The following is a 17,636-nucleotide window of genomic DNA, read 5'->3' as shown; positions in this document are numbered from 1 at the left end:
GTAGTAGGTTTTTTTTTTCCAGTCTTCTAGACTTTCATTTGAAAGAGTTTTTTTCTTTTTTTTTGTTTTCGTTTTTTTATAATTTGTTTTGGTTTCCGTGGAACTGCACATATTAGTATTTTAGTTTAGTTTATACTCCAGTAAAAGTTGTCTATTGGATAATTTATTCATTATTAGATTAGATGACAAAGTAATAAAATTTGTTATTTATTTACTATTTATTGGATACTTCAAGGGTACTATGTAATAATTTTTCACTATGTTTGGAGGCCTAGGAGAGAAACTAGCAAAAGTAAGCTAGTAGCAACAATTGTTACCGAGGAATAAAAAACATGAATATTTTAATAAGCTTGATATTTATTGCCTAAATTAATTACATTATAAAAATATTGTTTATTTTTTGAAATGAGAAATGTCATGTGAAATGCGAGAAGGCCCATTTAATAGCTGGGTCCAGGGCCCCAAACTTTGAAAGTTTGAAAGAGGGAATTGGAAACGGTGGTAGCAGCACAGTGAGGTTTAGGGTTTCTCCTTCCATTCTTCAGTGTTTACAGAGAGAGAAAGAGTAAGAGAGAGCAATGAGAGAGATCATCGCCGATTCCATCCACGTCAACCACTAAGACGGCGTCCTCAAGGGTCACGAAACTGCCGACCTCAACGGCGAAGTCGTTGCCACCCTCTGCGGCGTCGTAGAGCACATCAACAAACTTGTCTACGTTCGCGCGTTACGCTCCAAGTAAATCTTCCTTCTTAGCTACTAAACTTCTCAGCCTTTTTTTTTCTGTTATTATCTTCGTTAATGGAATAATGTAATAACTCGTAGATATAAACCTGAGGTTGGTGACATTGTTATAGGGCGTGTTGTTGAGGTACACCTTTAATTGAATCAGTCATTTTTCTTGAATTTTTTGTTTGTGGTTGTTACTGTTCTCTCACTATTATGATTTTATTGATTGTTGTGTAGGTTGCTCAGAAGTGTTGGCGATTGGAGATAAATTACAACCAGGATGCAGTTTTGCTGCTTTCTTCTATGAACATGCGTGATGGTGTTTAGGTATTTCATAATTTTTTTTGGGAATGTATCTTGTGATGAATTTTTTTCAAGGTTTTAAATATTGGTAGCGGTCATGTTGCGGTTTCATGGCATTTGTTGATTTCACAGGAAATCACGGTTTTTAAAACCTTGCTTTTATTAGAAGAGTATCTGGAATCTGTTTAGCTTATGCATCTCTGAATTTTTTTAGAAAATTTGGGGTCATTTTGTTGTGCTTTCTTTAAAATAAAATGGATCATAATTATGAGTGCTGAATAGAAGAATGCACCTTTCAATTTAGTTGTTCCTTTTGACTTATATAGATATATTTCTAATACTAGATTCATCAATATCGATTATTTCAATTAAAGGTGACTCGAAAAGTCTTTTATTGATCATAAATAAAAACCTGCAAACAAAGCAGTGATATATATAAACGTGTAAGCTACATTAATTCTCTTAAGAAATGATAACTGGGGTTGCTAATTAAAGTTAATAGTACCTAAATATTTAGGTACATTTTGGTTTATTTGGTGTTAGTAATCCATTGCCACTCTCTCAAGTATTATTTTTAATTTTTAATTATATATAAAATGATTATAACTTACTTTTAATAAATTTCTCTTTCATAAGAACAATTCTCATTTTAAAAATGTATAAACTCTAACTTTAATCATATATAAATATTTAAGATTAATTAAAAGTTACATGACTACTTATAATTACAGTACATTTATCTATTAAAACAAGAGTATTGAGGGAAAATGAAAAAATTGTTGTAAAATGTATGAATGAAACTGATAGTAAATTAAATTGTGGAAATATTAATTGGGAAAAAAATGAAATTTATGGGATTGAAAAAAATTTAAGCATATACCTTGAAGGAACTTTTGAGAGAGTAGTGGGATAGTGGTTATGGGATTTTTACTTGTGAAGAGGTATTTATATCTCATGGAAATAATTTTTCTGCAAAAATATTGATAGAATGTGAACTTATATCTTTTCCAAGAATAGAATATATTTAGTATTTATTTTTTTATGACATCATAACAAATGTGAGATAATTTTGTTTGGTCTTATATTTTTTAGAATAATTCTTGAAACAAACATGTATTTTGAAAAGGATTTTCCCCTCATTCCTCTTGAATTTCACTCCAAAAATTTTAATTTTCTTAATACAAAAAAGGTTAGTTATGTTTTTTGTTTTTCACCTGGATGTTCTTACGTGCGTTAAAAAGAAACATTTGACCAGAAGGTTGATTAGTCAATCACCACAAGTATAATTCTCATTTACTACTTTTGGGACTCTAATGACGTGTCTTAATATTATATTATAGTAACATTTTTAATTGAAAATGGAAATAGATTAGTTTTGATAACCTGAGTCCAAGATGCTAATGATGACGTTTGACGAGGGAGCAGAGTTGTAGATCGTGTTTGGGTGGTGGATTTTGACAGGGGTACTTTGGTCCTTAAGGGAATCCCAAGAACGGGTTGTGTGGAGGAGCTTCAAATCTAATCAGAATTATTCAAACTCTTGTTACTAGGCCCTGAACTTGATGGATTTTAGTATATATAATGTAATGTCATAATGAAATAGAAAAACATAAAATTCCTCCATGAATAACGAAAACGAAAATTGAACTTGATGTAATACTTCCTTTAGAGGTTTATTTTAACTAATGTAATATTTTAATGTTGCTCATATTCAACACTAGTGTTTTGAAAGGACTTGATGATACTTTACAACCTAAATCCAAGGCTGTTGCTAGGTGGATTGTTGTTAAGGTACGTGATTTAAATAAAATTTCTACTTATATATATTTTATGTGTGTGTACACTAATTGTAGTTAACGTTTAATTAATATCCAAATTTCATTATGTATTTATTGTAATAGACAAAAAGGAATCACTGAATGTGGCTATTATGTGATGCACTGGATGTCCACGATAATCTTAGGATCTTTCAGGAATAATTGGGAGACGGTAATTGTTTATTTCAAACAAAGTTGGTTTTCTTATAATTGTTATTACATTATTAATTTATTTATTTTATTTGATCAAACAGTATTTTAATGAAGTTAGACCATTGGAAGCAGAGAGATTCAAGGCGCTTCGCATCCAGTGGGCAAAATATTATCTAAAAGTTAGAAATCAAGCATAGGATGTTAGGCAACTATGTAACTTTAGGTTACTTAATTAGTTTACATACTTTGCATTACATTTTTTACAATTGTTGTTTCATTTTAACATTGAATAACCTTTGTTGATAGTTAGTTTTTTGCTAAAACCTATTTGAAAGCAGAATGCAAATGATATATGTTGTGTGCTGTGTGGTTTGATTTTAAATTTATTGATTTTTTTGTTTGTAAAAACAGAGATATTATTTAAAAAAATTCCTGAAAACAACATCGGTTTTTTGGAAAAACCGATATTAACGAATGTGTTAATGTTGACAGTTAACATCGGTTTTTTTGTAAAAAACCGATGTTAACTTTCAATATTAATATACATTTTTTGGGTGTAATTCATATTAGCAACATCGGTTTTTAAAAAATCGATGTTAACGATAATACTATCAACGTCGGTACTTTTAACATCGGTTCAAAAACCGATGTTAAAAGTCATAAATAACCGATGTAGAAATCATATTTTCTAATAGTGATTATCCTCTTTCTCTTTCCTCTTGCAAGGTTATAGTCAGTCTCCCTTTTGACTCAAAAGCTTAATTGATGATATATCAAGGTGCATAAATTTAAATCACAAATCTATGATCAAAACAATAAAATAATCACCTATATGTTGGTGAGCATCTTGTCATAATGCATCAAGAATCATAAGTTATAAACTATATATGAATCAGACAAAAATGTTAAAGAAAACTCACCAACATGTGGAAATCGAGTAGATTCCTAATTCTTAAACTTGAGAAAACAACAATGAGATGATGAGTGTTTTTGTCTCGCAAGAGATCCATACCTCTTGCTTCTTATCCTTGAAGACTCTATTTCAATCCCACAACATTGATTCAGAGGCATAAAAATCAACCCTAGTAGCACTGAGCACCTAGAAAGAACTGTGTTCACGACAACAATCTTAGCATAAAACTAAATCAATTCGAATAGCACCAAAATTCCACAAGATTAGCACCAAAATTCTACAACTTTAACACCAAATTTAAGATTTCCTACTCTATTGAAAACCTAAGGCTTTTCCAAAAAGAAAAGAAAATCAACAATAAAATCAAACCTTCAATTTTTTTGGTATGGAGAGAGGACCACCGCCCTAATTGAAACTCAAATCGAAGAGACTAACACTCTATTATGAACTTAAATGAAAGCCTTGAATTCTAAATATAAGCAGGTAAGTAGGAGTGTCTATAGTTTTCTTATTTCAATATTGTGGACAAAAAGCTAGAAAATGGTTAAATGAGATGGTCAAAAAATATATATAATAATTTAAATATGCTTAAAAGTAAGTGTGGGACCCCTGTCCCTTAGAAGTCGCCCTTCCCTCCGCCTATATAGGATAGTATTTTTAAAACAAAATGCAAATCAATTGGAGAGCTACCGAAGTGCATTGAGTTATAAGTGAGTTGACTTTTAGTTTTCAATTTGTGCAGGTAATTTAAATTTTATCAAATTTATGTAAGTTTTAGATTTTTACCAAATAAAAGCAAGTTGTAATTTAATAATTCGATTAATGCATATATAAGTTCTACTTGACATCTAAAACTTATTAATATTTTATATTTAATAATAATTTCTTTTTGAAATACGATTTTTTATTTTTCATTGAAAAATTGTTCTCATATATGGTTTATTGATATTTTAATATTAAAAAATAAGATTGCCTATGTCAAATATGATTTTATATTTTTAACAAAATAATAAAATTTCATTTTTATGTATAAACCATAATTTCAATCTGTGCAACTAATTTACAATTTTAGTACATATATGTAAGTTTTAGATTCTTTCCAATTAAAATTAAGTTGGTTTTAAAGAATATGATGAGAAATAAGCAGATAAAATGTATTTGACTTCTTCAAATTATTAAAGTTACTTTTAATCAACAATCATTCCCATATATGACTTTTTAATACTTTAATGCTAAGTAATTAAGTTATATTTGTGAAACACAACATAGTATTTTATTAAGAATATAATGAGTTATTCCTTAATAAAAACACTATAGTGAGTCATCATTTTCATGTATTATCTATAATTTTACTTTGAGTATAACTATACAACTTATAAAAAATTATACCATTAACTAATTAGAAGTTTTATTATGTGACTTCTAAAGTAATTATTGTAAAAGTCATCATAGTTATATTCATATATAACAATTGTGATTAAATGACAATATAAAAATCTTTACACTATTAATATATTTTGATTCAATTATTTTATTTTATTTTATAATAAACATGTTTGTCATAGATATGTAATTTGTATCACTGACAAATTCTGTAAGACATTACTATTTTTTAGGATGACAATTATTGTTATAATATATAAAGTTGTGACTATAACAATTTTGTAATATGATATTTTAAATCAATTTATCATCTACATAAATTTAGATATTCTTTTTATTTCTATATTTTATTAGACCACTTTATTCTTGCTTTTTTAAAAAATATAAATTGGAAAACATCTAATTATCATGCACAATAATCCTACCTAAGTTGAGCATAATTGTCTTTACTAAAAATAACAAATGATTTATGAAAAAAATGACACAAATTAAGAATTAAAGCTTTGTTCCTAATACCATGTAAGCAATGTTGCACTACTCTTCCATAAGAGCTTTCAAAACAAATGAATAGTTTATTAAATATCCCATCTTTTCAAAATCCTAAATCATTTGGTTCATATATGATAATTATTTATTATATATCATATTTTCAAACTTACAATCCTTGTAAATATTTAAATATATGTTTGTCTTTCATACATGGTATATCATATTTAATATTGTAACATAAGATTATTTTTTGGACTTATGAAATTCTTTCACTACGCTTTATGCTTTCTTTGTTAAATTATTTTTTTCATAGAATTATAAAAAATATTACACTTTAATATCTTAAATTCCTTTTTCCATAAAATATAATAAATGTCTGGTATTTTATATATATTGCTTTATTTAATACCTAAAGTCAAGTAATTGACTAAAATTAATTTGAGTGTGAGACATTAGTTAAAATAATTTGACTAAGGTTAGATTAATTCATTGGTGTTATGTGATGTTAGGATTGGCAGAGGGAGTATTTTGTGTTCATGTGTGAGGGGCCCATTAAGGGTGGTTCCAATGGTTTTTCCTCATTCTTGCTTCTAATCTCTTCTTTTTTCTTCTCACAAACTGTCAAGGTATGGAGAGTTTTTCAAATAAACCTCATGAACCATGTGTTTTTTTTAATTGACTTAGGTCTTAGGGGTGTTTGGGCACATGATTTTGAGATGGAATTTCTATAATGTTGATAATGAAGTGAAAAAAACTCCATTTTTAGGTTTGGGCTAAGACCTATTTTGCATTTTTGAAACTTTGACTTTATGTTTTTGTGAGATTGAACCATTTCTAAGGTTTTTTGGGTCTCTGGATCTTAAGGTTTTAGCACTGCTTCTAATTAATTTTAATGGATTTTCCTTTTACTTACCCCAAATCTTGTAGTTTTTATTTTTTGATTTTTAATAACTTTTGTGGGCCTTATTTGGAGACACCATTTGGTACGTTTCTTGCCCCAACTATGGTGAGTAACCAAAAAGGTTTTTTTGAGCAAGATAATGAAGGAAATTATTTTTAATGACTAAACACTACTACAAAAAGCACATTTAACATCAGCAGATTAACATCGATTTTCTACAAAACTGGTATTAAGCTAAACGCGGTGGCATATTTGTAAATAATGTATATTCCTTAACATCGGTTTTTCGAAAAACCAATGTTAATTAAAAGACGTTAACATCGTTTTTTAAAAAACCGATGTTAACATCGGTTTTTGAAAAAATGATGTTAACGTATCATACGATAACATCGGTTATTTATAAAAACCGATGTTAAAACTGATGTTAACGTCTTTTAATTAACATCAGTTTTTCAAAAACCGATGTTAAGGTATGATATATTAACATCGGTTTTAATTAACATCGGTTTTTCCTCGCGCTTTGTTCTTCGCTTTTTCTTCTTTACTTCTTCTTCTTCGTGACCGTGACACGTAGCCACATTACCTAGGTACAACTTCTTCTTCTTCTTCTTTGTAACCACAAGGACCTTAGTCTTTGTTGTCTTCTTCTTCTTCTTTTTCTTTGTTTCTTTGTTTGAGGAACTTCTGCTCACTGCAAGGATGTTTGTTTGTGTGTGTTGCAAGGAGTTGGTTTGTGGAAGTCGTGCTCCTGCAAGGATTAGGTTTTTGCTCGCAAGGTGTCATTTTGAACGAGGTAAATTGTTTCATGTCTAAGCTTCATTTCGTCTAACCTACTAGGTCTGTGTTGTTTTGGTTAACCCTAGGTACATTTCGTGGTGACCTGATCGAGGTACGAGGAAAGCTTCAATTCTCCGCGCCATTGTTTTAGATCTCACTTCCATTGTCATTGTTTGATTACAGAAAGATACACTAAGTCCCTGTGGCTTTTGCTTACACTTACTAACATGTAACCATGCCATACTCATCCTAAATGACACCGTATGTGGCCCTATAGTTCTATCTGTTTTAAGACCCACCATTATTAAGAAAACAAGTGATAACACCACAAGCTGAGAAAAATACACATCCTTGGTTGTAACAACCAAGGATCCAAACCAAGCACACACACACGTCACAACCAACAAATACTTGAAACCCATGTTCTCAACTCATCTGGTAATTCAACACATTAAAGACATTTTTCAGCAGAAACAATGCAGAAATAAGCTACTTACTATCTATGTCTTTAGTTCTACGAATGAAGTCACCAATCTAATAGTCCGATATGTAATATTAACAGAGATAAAAAAAACATTTTTTAATCAATCTGAATTTGTGCAGTTTAATAATAACCATTTATACTATATAAAAAAACATTTGTCAACACTGAACAGTTGTCCATGAAGATTATCCAATTACCTGCTTCTTTATCATAGATTTGTCTTCAACAGAAGTAATTTGCCTCATAGTCAAAGATGGAGAGATTCCCTTTCTAGTTGAAGAAACAGGTGTCACTGTTTTGTTAGGAGTTTTTTATGCAGGCTTTGAACTTTTTGGTGTTGAAATTGGGGATGCCTTAGAAGTAGGTAGCATTGATTTGTTCTTAGTCTTGGCTGCATTGCTACCCTTACTCACAGAGTTAACCTGTCCAAAATAGATGATGAGAAATTAAAAACCAGGCTAACCAAATACCTAACCTTTAAGAAAGAACATGAATTTGATGGATATATGAATTAAAGCAAACCTGAACTTCCTTTGGATGATTCAATTTCACATCTTTTACTTCAACTTTTGAAGCCTTTCCTGTCTCCTTGTACACAACATGTGAAATTTCCTTCACATCTTCAGCTTCAATGTTGTTGTTAGGACTTTCCACTTGTTTCTTGCATGCATTTTCTGGATGTCACCAATAGATTCATTAACATGAGTCCTATGGATGTCACCAACAGAACTGGTTTGATGCTCAACCCCTTCATTAGAACCTTGAGTGTTGTTGGATATATCATGTTCTGCATCAGTGTTACCACTCAGATCTATTCCACTATGTTCTTCTAATCCGAAAGAATCTTTCTCCCTTAGAATGCATAAAATCATCAATAAGCATCACAGCTTGGAGACTATCAGCAACAACATGCAGATGCTCCCTTTTAGCCTCAGCTGCCATTTGGAGGCCATACATACACTACTACAAAGTAGGCATTTTACATCGGTTAAAAGTAGCTTTTTTCATCGATTTTGTCATGATGTTGTAGTCGGCGATGTTGAAACATCATCGTCCTACTACGATGGTTCAACGACCGATGTAGAATCACTTGGGTTCCACTACGGGTGTCGACCCAAGCTCGATGTAGAGTGCTGACAATTCTACATCGGTTATTAGGTGAACCTGATGTAGAAAGCTGACGATTCTACATCGATTATAAGGAAAACTGATGTAGAATGATCAGCTTTTTATATCGGGTGTCCTAATAACCGATGTAGAATCATCATCTTTCTACATCGGGTGTGGCTGTCAAATGTTGTAGAATGCTACCCCATGGTAAAGCATTCTACATCAGTTTGCTGTATAACCAATGTAGGATTTTTTTTTTTTGCTTTTTGTTAATGAATGGCAATAACAATATATTCAAATATTTTTTTTTCTTGAAGCTCATACTTTAACCTGGTTAGATTTCTATTGATGCTACCATGAGCAATATCCCAACGCAATGCCGGTTAGCCCATTATCAACCTAGGACAATGGATTGCAATTAAAAAGAGTACCAGAAAAAACATAAACTTGAACATAAATGACTCAACAAAGCCAAATGGTTAAAAAGAAAAAAGAAAAACATGAGAAGAAAAAAATTGCAATGAGGGCACAAAAGTTCGTATCTATATCATATAAAGTTGACTGCATATTTTACCCATTTTATGGTGACCATAAATATAATATATAATAGATTTATAAAACAAGAAAAATGATGCTAAGAATGGTAGATGTATAGTGTAAAGTTATTAGATGAAAACTTATCTAACCGAATGAATTTCGCACGTTGCTCATGACTAGCATCTGGTCCAGGTTTTGTATATCCTTTTGGAAAATAAGCCTCATATATTGAATTAGCAGAAGAATTTCGTCCAATTTCAATCATTGCATCTATTCCATCACTTGACCATTCATCCAATGTCACAGACAAAACCTGAAAGTAAGAAAATAATGTCCGAAGGCTGTAATGCACGACAATACCAAGCATAAATAAATAAGTTCAACACACTATTAACTTGATAGACACAACTCATTGAAAAGATAGCAGGCATAAAATGATTAAAAAAAAGAAAAAAAAAGCTTCATGCACCATGCCTCAGTGGCTTAGGCACGCCTTTCAGCACCTTTGCCTATAGTACGCTCATTAAACGAAAACCTAACACATGTAACAAGTAGTGCAGAGTGATAAATTGGGATGGGCCTTTAATGCACTGGTAGAATGATCACACTATCTATCATTTATGAAGATTTATTTGGCCTAATTCATGCAGCATAAGCTTTAAACTGAGCTTTACTTGACATGACTAACTTTCTTAAAATGTTGATGATACATTTAATAAAAAATCCAATGCAATGACCTTGGTAATCAAAATAGAAAGTTTACTTCTTAGGTAAGAGTTGCAGAGATTCCTTTCTCACTTCTCACTTATTACAGCTAGAACCTATGTCTGCCTGTTGGTTCTATCGGCTTTGATGTAAAAATTCACTAGCACCCTGTATCTAATATAAAAGTTGACAAATTCAGAATTTTTATTTTAAACCACATAAAGAATAATATGCATATTTGACAATAAAGACCAAGAGAAACTCAAATAGCACGATCCAGTGGTAGAGAAGCAACACTAATTTTAGTGTTCAAATTTCGTAATTAGACATGAGAATAGATACCTTGCCAAAATTTATCTATAGGACATTATTTTCCATTCCTACCAATGTTATTCATTTAATAATGAAAATTACAGAAAGATTAGTGATTACAACTATATTACAGGATAAATAAATAGTAAATTGAAAAGAAACCCTTATTTGGAAAGTTTTCACTTCTAGTCTCAAATCACTAATTTTAGTGTTTCTTTTGTCTAAATTTCACAAGATATCATATCACAACATGTTGTGGGATGGAATCTAAGAATAAGACTGCCCTGCAAACTCCCACAACATAATGCAGTAAAAATGAAACAAAATAATGCACCCCTGACAAAGTAAAGTTCACCGGACTATTTCATGAGTATAGACATATAAGAGTGGTTGATTCTTTTCTCATCAAATCAAGTTCCACATGTATAGGTATATTAGTCTCTCAATTTGTTGTAGACAAATGAAGAAGGATCTTAGTTTAAATTCCTTATTAGTAAAGTGAAAATTTTCTTTCTAAACTCTTAAGTAAAGTGGATCAGGAATAGTTACCTTTGATATCTGAGAGCCAATACTTGTGTGCACACCACAACATTTTAAGCATATAGAAACTCCAATATTGGCTGACCTGAAGAAGCAGTTAGAAAAATGGATTCACAACTAAGAGGTAATATGCATTCCACATTATCAATTTCGAAAAATTCATGTAGCTAGTTTCCTGAAACTTAATCACAAGGATGCTTTATTTTTTTTACTCATAATAAATTTTAATTATTTGAATAATTTGATCTGTGGCTAGCAAATGTAGGGCAGGATTGGTGCCGGAGATAGGTGGGAAGAAATTCCTGATTCGAATGAAATTAAATTTTAATAAAAGACCAAATGAAACCAAGTTACAAACATTCTTACTTGACAGGTAATTAAATGGGTGAAAATAATGATTTAAGGTTTAATGATCTAACCATAATTAAACAATAATTGAATGGATTTTATATTCTTGATATCATGTATTCTCCTCATCCCTAATTATAAGACTTAATTGATTAATTTGTATTTATTAAGAAAGTTAGTGAATTTTATTATTAACATTAAATTTGTCTATAACTATAATATTTTTTAAATCTGTCCTTAATTTTATTGGAAATCTATTCATCTTCTTCAATCTTTATAGGAGAGAGAGAAAAAGAGATAATTGAGAGTATTTTAGTCAAAAAATAATTAAAGCATAACAGAGATAAAATAAAATTTTATATAAAAAAATTATTTGCTACATCTTATTTTATTTGCAGGAAAGCTGATTTTCTAGCGATGATAAATGAAAGAAGAAAAAATTCATGCAGTGGGAAATCAACGTTGTAGGTTTGACTATATGACTACTCAACTCTTCCATCCTCTCATTTTGAGAATACAACAATTGCTTAAAATGTGAGAGGATCTGAATGACTTAAACTAGGAAACATATATATATATATATATATATATATATATATATGTTCAACAGAAGAAATTCTTTTTCATCAAGGATAAAAGCCTCTAGGTCTGAATATGAGTCAGTCAGAAGGACGACCAAAAGTCGATCCAATCCCCAACTTATTCTTCTTATGAACCTTATGATGTTATCTGACAACTTTAGCATTGATAAGGAAACCCTTAGGAAAGACTTTTATTCTCCAGAGAATGAAATTCAAAGGAGATGGTTTTTCCAACATTACAAGGGTACAAACAGAAAACAAATCCAAGACAAGTTCTATGAATTTGTCGAAAGAGTCAAAATTAATGTCCTTTTCTTTGACTGGTTCCATGCTTATACCATCAGAAAGGATATAGATTACCCATGGAAGCAAGACATCATAGGTGATCCAACAACAAATGTCATAACAAACTGGCAAATGAAAGATGGTGAGTTAATCCAATTGGAATTACCTCCCGTAACACAATATCAACTACCAAATGTCAAAGACAGTAACAATAAGCATGTCATGGCAGTTCCATTCAAAACAAAAGATGTCAACGAGGAAGTAACCTCCAAAGACATTAAGAGCCTAATGGAACAGGCAAATTATACCAATAAATATTTACAAGTTTTAGGAGAAACCATTAAAACTAAGGTAGTTCCTAATTGAAGCAAAACTAAGGTAATTCCCATTGAAAAACCGTTGTTCAAACCTTTCAAAGTTAGTGATAAAGCTAAACGAAAAATTAGGGAACTTAGAAAATCTAAATCCTTAACTGAAGGAGTAGGAGACAACCATAGTGAATTACTAAACAAAACTGGTAGTTTGCTTAAGGTCATTCCAGAAACTCCACAAACTTCAAAAAATACATCCAAAATGGTAACAAGAAGTACCTCCAAATTAATTAATATCATTAATGAAGATAGTGACCAAAACTCAGAAAATGCAACAGAGGTAGGATCAGTATCAGAAAAGAATATAAATCCAATCAATTCCAAACACTGGAAAACACCCTCTAAATTATATTATCAACGTCCAACTGCCCCAGACCTTCTATTAGAAGAAAGAGGTGAAAATAATTTTAAGAGTTTTAGTGCAAACAACATCTATGAATGAAGAAAAATCAAAGATTTATAGCGTAGTTAAGACTGATGTCAATGGAAAATTCATTACTAATGACGATGATAAAGAGATTCCTGACACTGTAACACATTAATTTTTACAATAGCCCAACATTTCATTGGAGACCCACCCTTGTGGAAAGATAGGTCTGCAGAATTATTATCAAACCTTAAGTGTAGAACCTTAGCAGACTTTAGGTGGTATAGAGATACTTTCCTAACTAGGGTTTACACTAGAGAAGATAGTCAACAACCTTTTTGGAAAGAAAACTTTCTAGCCGGTCTTCCAAGATCATTAGGAGACAAGGTTAGAGATAAAATCCATAGTCAATCTGCCAATGGAGACATTCCATATGAAAGCTTAAGCTACAGTCAATTAATTTCTTATGTCCAAAAGGTGTTAGACAAGTGGCCTCAGATATCTTAAGAAGGGGGGGGGGTTGAATTAAGATATTCCAAACTTTTCTCCTAATTAAAAATCTATCTTACTTTTTACTTAAGTTATGAATTCCCTTAATGACAATCTTCTTAAATATTAATTCAAATGAAGCAACTTGAATTATGAATATAAAGCAATAATAAATAAAGGAGATTAAGGGAAGAGAAAATGCAAACTCAGTTTTATACTGGTTCGGCCACACCCTTGTGCCTACGTCCAGTCCCCAAGCAACCCGCTTGAGAGTTCCACTAACTTGTAAATTCCTTTTACAAGTTCTAAACACACAAGGACAACCCTTCCTTTGTGTTTAGAGATTCTTTACAACAAGAGACTCACAGTCTCTTAATCCCTTAGAGAATGAGAAGAAGAAGAGGAACAAATCTCTCTTGAAAGAGATGGATTTTACAGATTGAGCACTCAATTAATTCCTTAATGAATTGCAATTGAATTGGCCAAGGAATTCTTAAGAGGATAAAATGAAATTGCTCTTTGAGAGGATAAACACTTTGTTGTTCTGAAAATCTCTTCGCAATTTCGTGTTTAAGTCACATATATATAGACCATTGGTGGTCATGAGTAAAGCCTTTGAAAAGTTGTGACTCTTGAAATTATTTTTCTGAAATTCCTGTCTGGTAATCGATTACAGTAATTGTGTAATCGATTACAGCTTTTAAAATTTGAATTAAAACGTTTACTAACTGCTGGTAATCGATTACCAAAATTGTGTAATCGATTACAGCTTTTAAAATTTCGAATTCAAATTTTTATAGCTGTTATAAAATGTATTTGGCCACTGGTAATCGATTACATCCTCTGGTAATCGATTACCAGAGAGTAAAACCTTTGAAAAACACTTTTTATTTTAAATCACTTGGCCAAACCTTTGCTAATTCAATTAGGAATTCCCTTCCTAATATTCTAGTGATCATCTTGATGTTGTGCCTTGTAATCTTGAAGTATTGTCTTGAATTTTAATCTTGAAAAGCCCCTTTGCATTAATTGCAACACATAATCATGATCATCATCAAAACATCAAAGCCAATTGCATCTACAATCTCCCCCTTTTTGATGATGACAATACAATACCTGAAATCAAGATTCAAGCAAGCAACAAACAATTGTATATAGATAAAAGGTGCATCCGTTTTCTCCCCCTATATTTCGGAATACATGATCACTTGATAAAAGGTGCATCCGTTTTCTCCCCCTATATTTCGGAATACATGATCACTTGATTTCTAAGTTTGTTAAGCTTTTTCTTAAGCTTTTGCTACAACCTTTTTCTCCCCCTTTGGCAACATCAAAAAGCCAAAGAACCCGGAAATCAACACAGTTATAACAATGGAGTAGCAAGATATAAGCATCAGAGTATTAAATACAATAAGCCAAACTCACAAACAAGAAATAATCAAACCAGAATCCAAATAACTGAAAATGTCAACAACCACAAAACATCCAAGACTGAAATTTAAAATCCACAAGATAAATAAGCAAAGTACTTAGCTTAATAATGTAAATTCTAAGAAACTAAAAGCCAAAATACACGGCTTATAAAAGATAAATAATCAGAATCTAAAAGCTAAGAAGACGGAGGAGGTGGTGGAAGATCGAAACTCTGACGAATGTATCCGACATCCTCTTCAAGCTGTGTAAGACGAATGTCCATACCGGCAAAGCGTGAATCTAACGAGTCAAAGCGGTCACCAACATACGAACGAAGACCCCGTAATTCAGAGAGGACTTCATTCATGAGAGCGGAATCCTCACGTTGAGGAGGAGGTGAAGGAGTACGTTCATCTTGAGGAGGGAGTGCATCCTTCTTCAGCCATTGTCCATTCCGATCTTTACGATACCCAAAGGAGGTCACTGCACCAGCACCAATTGCAAAGGAACGCTTGACTTGAACAAAGGGTTCATCATCAAGCGGAATTTGAAAATGACGCAAAAACAGAGTAATCAAGTGTGGATAAGGAAGAGGTGCATTGGCCCGTAATGCCTTATGCATTCGGTACCGAACCAAATGGGCCCAGTCGATCTGACGACCGGTTAGAAAAGCCCACATAAGAATCAAATCCTCCTCAGAGGCTTGTGCTAAATTTGAAGACCGAGGAAGCAAAATTCTAACAATGATATAATGCATGATGCGATTATCAAAAGTTAATGACCCGGCCAACAATCTACCGGTCATGTCAGCTTGATCATTGCAGACCATGCGACGAGCATCATGACTCGAATAATCGAATTTCCAGTCATCAACAATGGTGCCCTCAAAAGGTGCACCTTGACTGGGTAAATGAGTCAAAGAAAAGAAAAGTGACTGATCAATGACCATAGAAGTACCATGCACCTCAGACATAATAATACCATCCTGAATTTTTAAATTGCAGTAGAAGACCTTTACAAGTTCAGGATAATATGGCAATTTAAATGACATGAAATCAACAAGACCAGAATTTTGAAACACTTGATAGCAATCAAACGTTTCATCATTAAAGAACTCTACGTCTAGGTACTTAGGGTCTAAGATTATTCTAGAAGAAAACTGAGAAAGGTACCGTAGACGTTGATCATCGGATGAAAACAGTGTTGATGATCTTGGAGATGACAAAGAAGGAGGAATAGGTGCTGTGGGTGCTCCGGATGGGCCGTGACGGCGATGGGCAGCAGCGGTGGCGGTGGAAGATGATCCCTTTCTCTTCTTTGATGGCTCTGCCATTTGATGAAGTTTTTCTGGATTTTGATCGGTGGAAGTGAAAGAGGAGTGAAAAAGAGGAAGATTGGGCTTTACGGGACGTGATTTGGTGAAGAATCGAGTGAGAATCGAAGGTTTGAAGTTCTAGGTATGGAGGAAAACGTGGAGGAAGCTTTGGCTGCGCACGAGCTCCGATTTCGTGAGTATTTATAGAAGATGACGCATTGTAATCGATTACAGGTATTGGTAATCGATTACAGGCCCAATAAGCCTTCTGGTAATCGATTACAGGATGTTGTAATCGATTACAGGCTGCCTGTTCATGTGTAATCGATTACACTGGATGGTAATCGATTACCAGAGCCTATCCTAGGCTAGTTTCTAAGAGAATATCTATATTTAGGCTCAAATACATCCTATATGACTAATTTTCACCACTAATACACTAAATTCAATCATTCAATTACTATATACACAAGAAATCATAAATTCTATCATAAAACAAGAATTCAAACAAGATCAAACAAAATAATCTACAATCAAAAGGTAAAAAGTAAATCAATCAATCAATCAACCAATCAATCAACCAATCAATTCCTATTTTTCTAAATCTCTTACATCTAAGAGACCTAATTCTCTTCTAATAGAGAAAAACACTTCCTTGGGGAGAGGTTTAGTGAAAATATCAGCAAGTTGATTCTTAGTATCAACAAATTCTAAAACACAATCTCCCTTTAAGACATGATCTCTAAGAAAGTGGTGTCTAATCTCTATATGTTTAGTTCTTGAATGTTGAACTGGGTTTTTGGATAGATTTATGGCACTAGTATTATCACACTTAATAGGTATGCGATCAAGAATGATGCCATAGTCAGATAATTGTTGCTTCATCCATAAAATTTGTGCACAACAACTACCGGCAGAGATATACTCCGCTTCAGCAGTAGATAAAGCAACACTGTTTTGTTTCTTACTATGCCATGAGACAAGAGCCGATCCAATAAATTGACAAGTTCCACTTGTACTTTTTCTATCAGTTTTAGATCCGGCAAAATCAGAATCAGAATATCCTATTAAGTTACATGTTGAATTCTTAGGATACCATAATCCTAAATTGATTGTTCCTAATAGATATCTCATGATTCTCTTTACTGCACTTAGATGTGATTGTTTGGGGTTGGATTGAAACCTAGCACACATGCATATACTAAACATAATATCAGGTCTACTAGCAGATAAATAAAGAAGAGATCCGATCATACCTTGATATTGTTTTATGTCTATAGACTGACCAGATTCATCTTTATCTAAGTAACAATTAG

General features: G+C 32.1%; 1 long non-coding RNA gene across 2 annotated transcripts; it reads left to right on the top strand.

Annotated features, from left to right (window-relative positions):
* The first annotated feature begins 467 nt into the window (after positions 1 to 467).
* LOC114393225 lies at positions 468 to 2,804 on the top strand. 2 transcript variants are annotated; one of them, XR_003662493.1, is made up of 4 exons: positions 468 to 736; positions 824 to 869; positions 965 to 1,054; positions 2,752 to 2,804. It is a non-coding gene; the product is annotated as an uncharacterized LOC114393225 (long non-coding RNA). The 2 variants fall into 2 exon arrangements; XR_003662492.1 differs by lacking the exon at positions 2,752 to 2,804 and having other exon boundaries at positions 965 to 1,347.
* The last annotated feature ends 14,832 nt before the right edge of the window (positions 2,805 to 17,636 follow it).

The sequence above is a fragment of the Glycine soja genome, chromosome 17 (genome assembly GCF_004193775.1).
Source record: "Glycine soja cultivar W05 chromosome 17, ASM419377v2, whole genome shotgun sequence".
NCBI classification, from domain to species: Eukaryota; Viridiplantae; Streptophyta; class Magnoliopsida; order Fabales; family Fabaceae; genus Glycine; species Glycine soja.
Note: the sequence above shows the minus strand (reverse complement) of the source record. Positions and strands in the feature narration are given on the sequence as shown.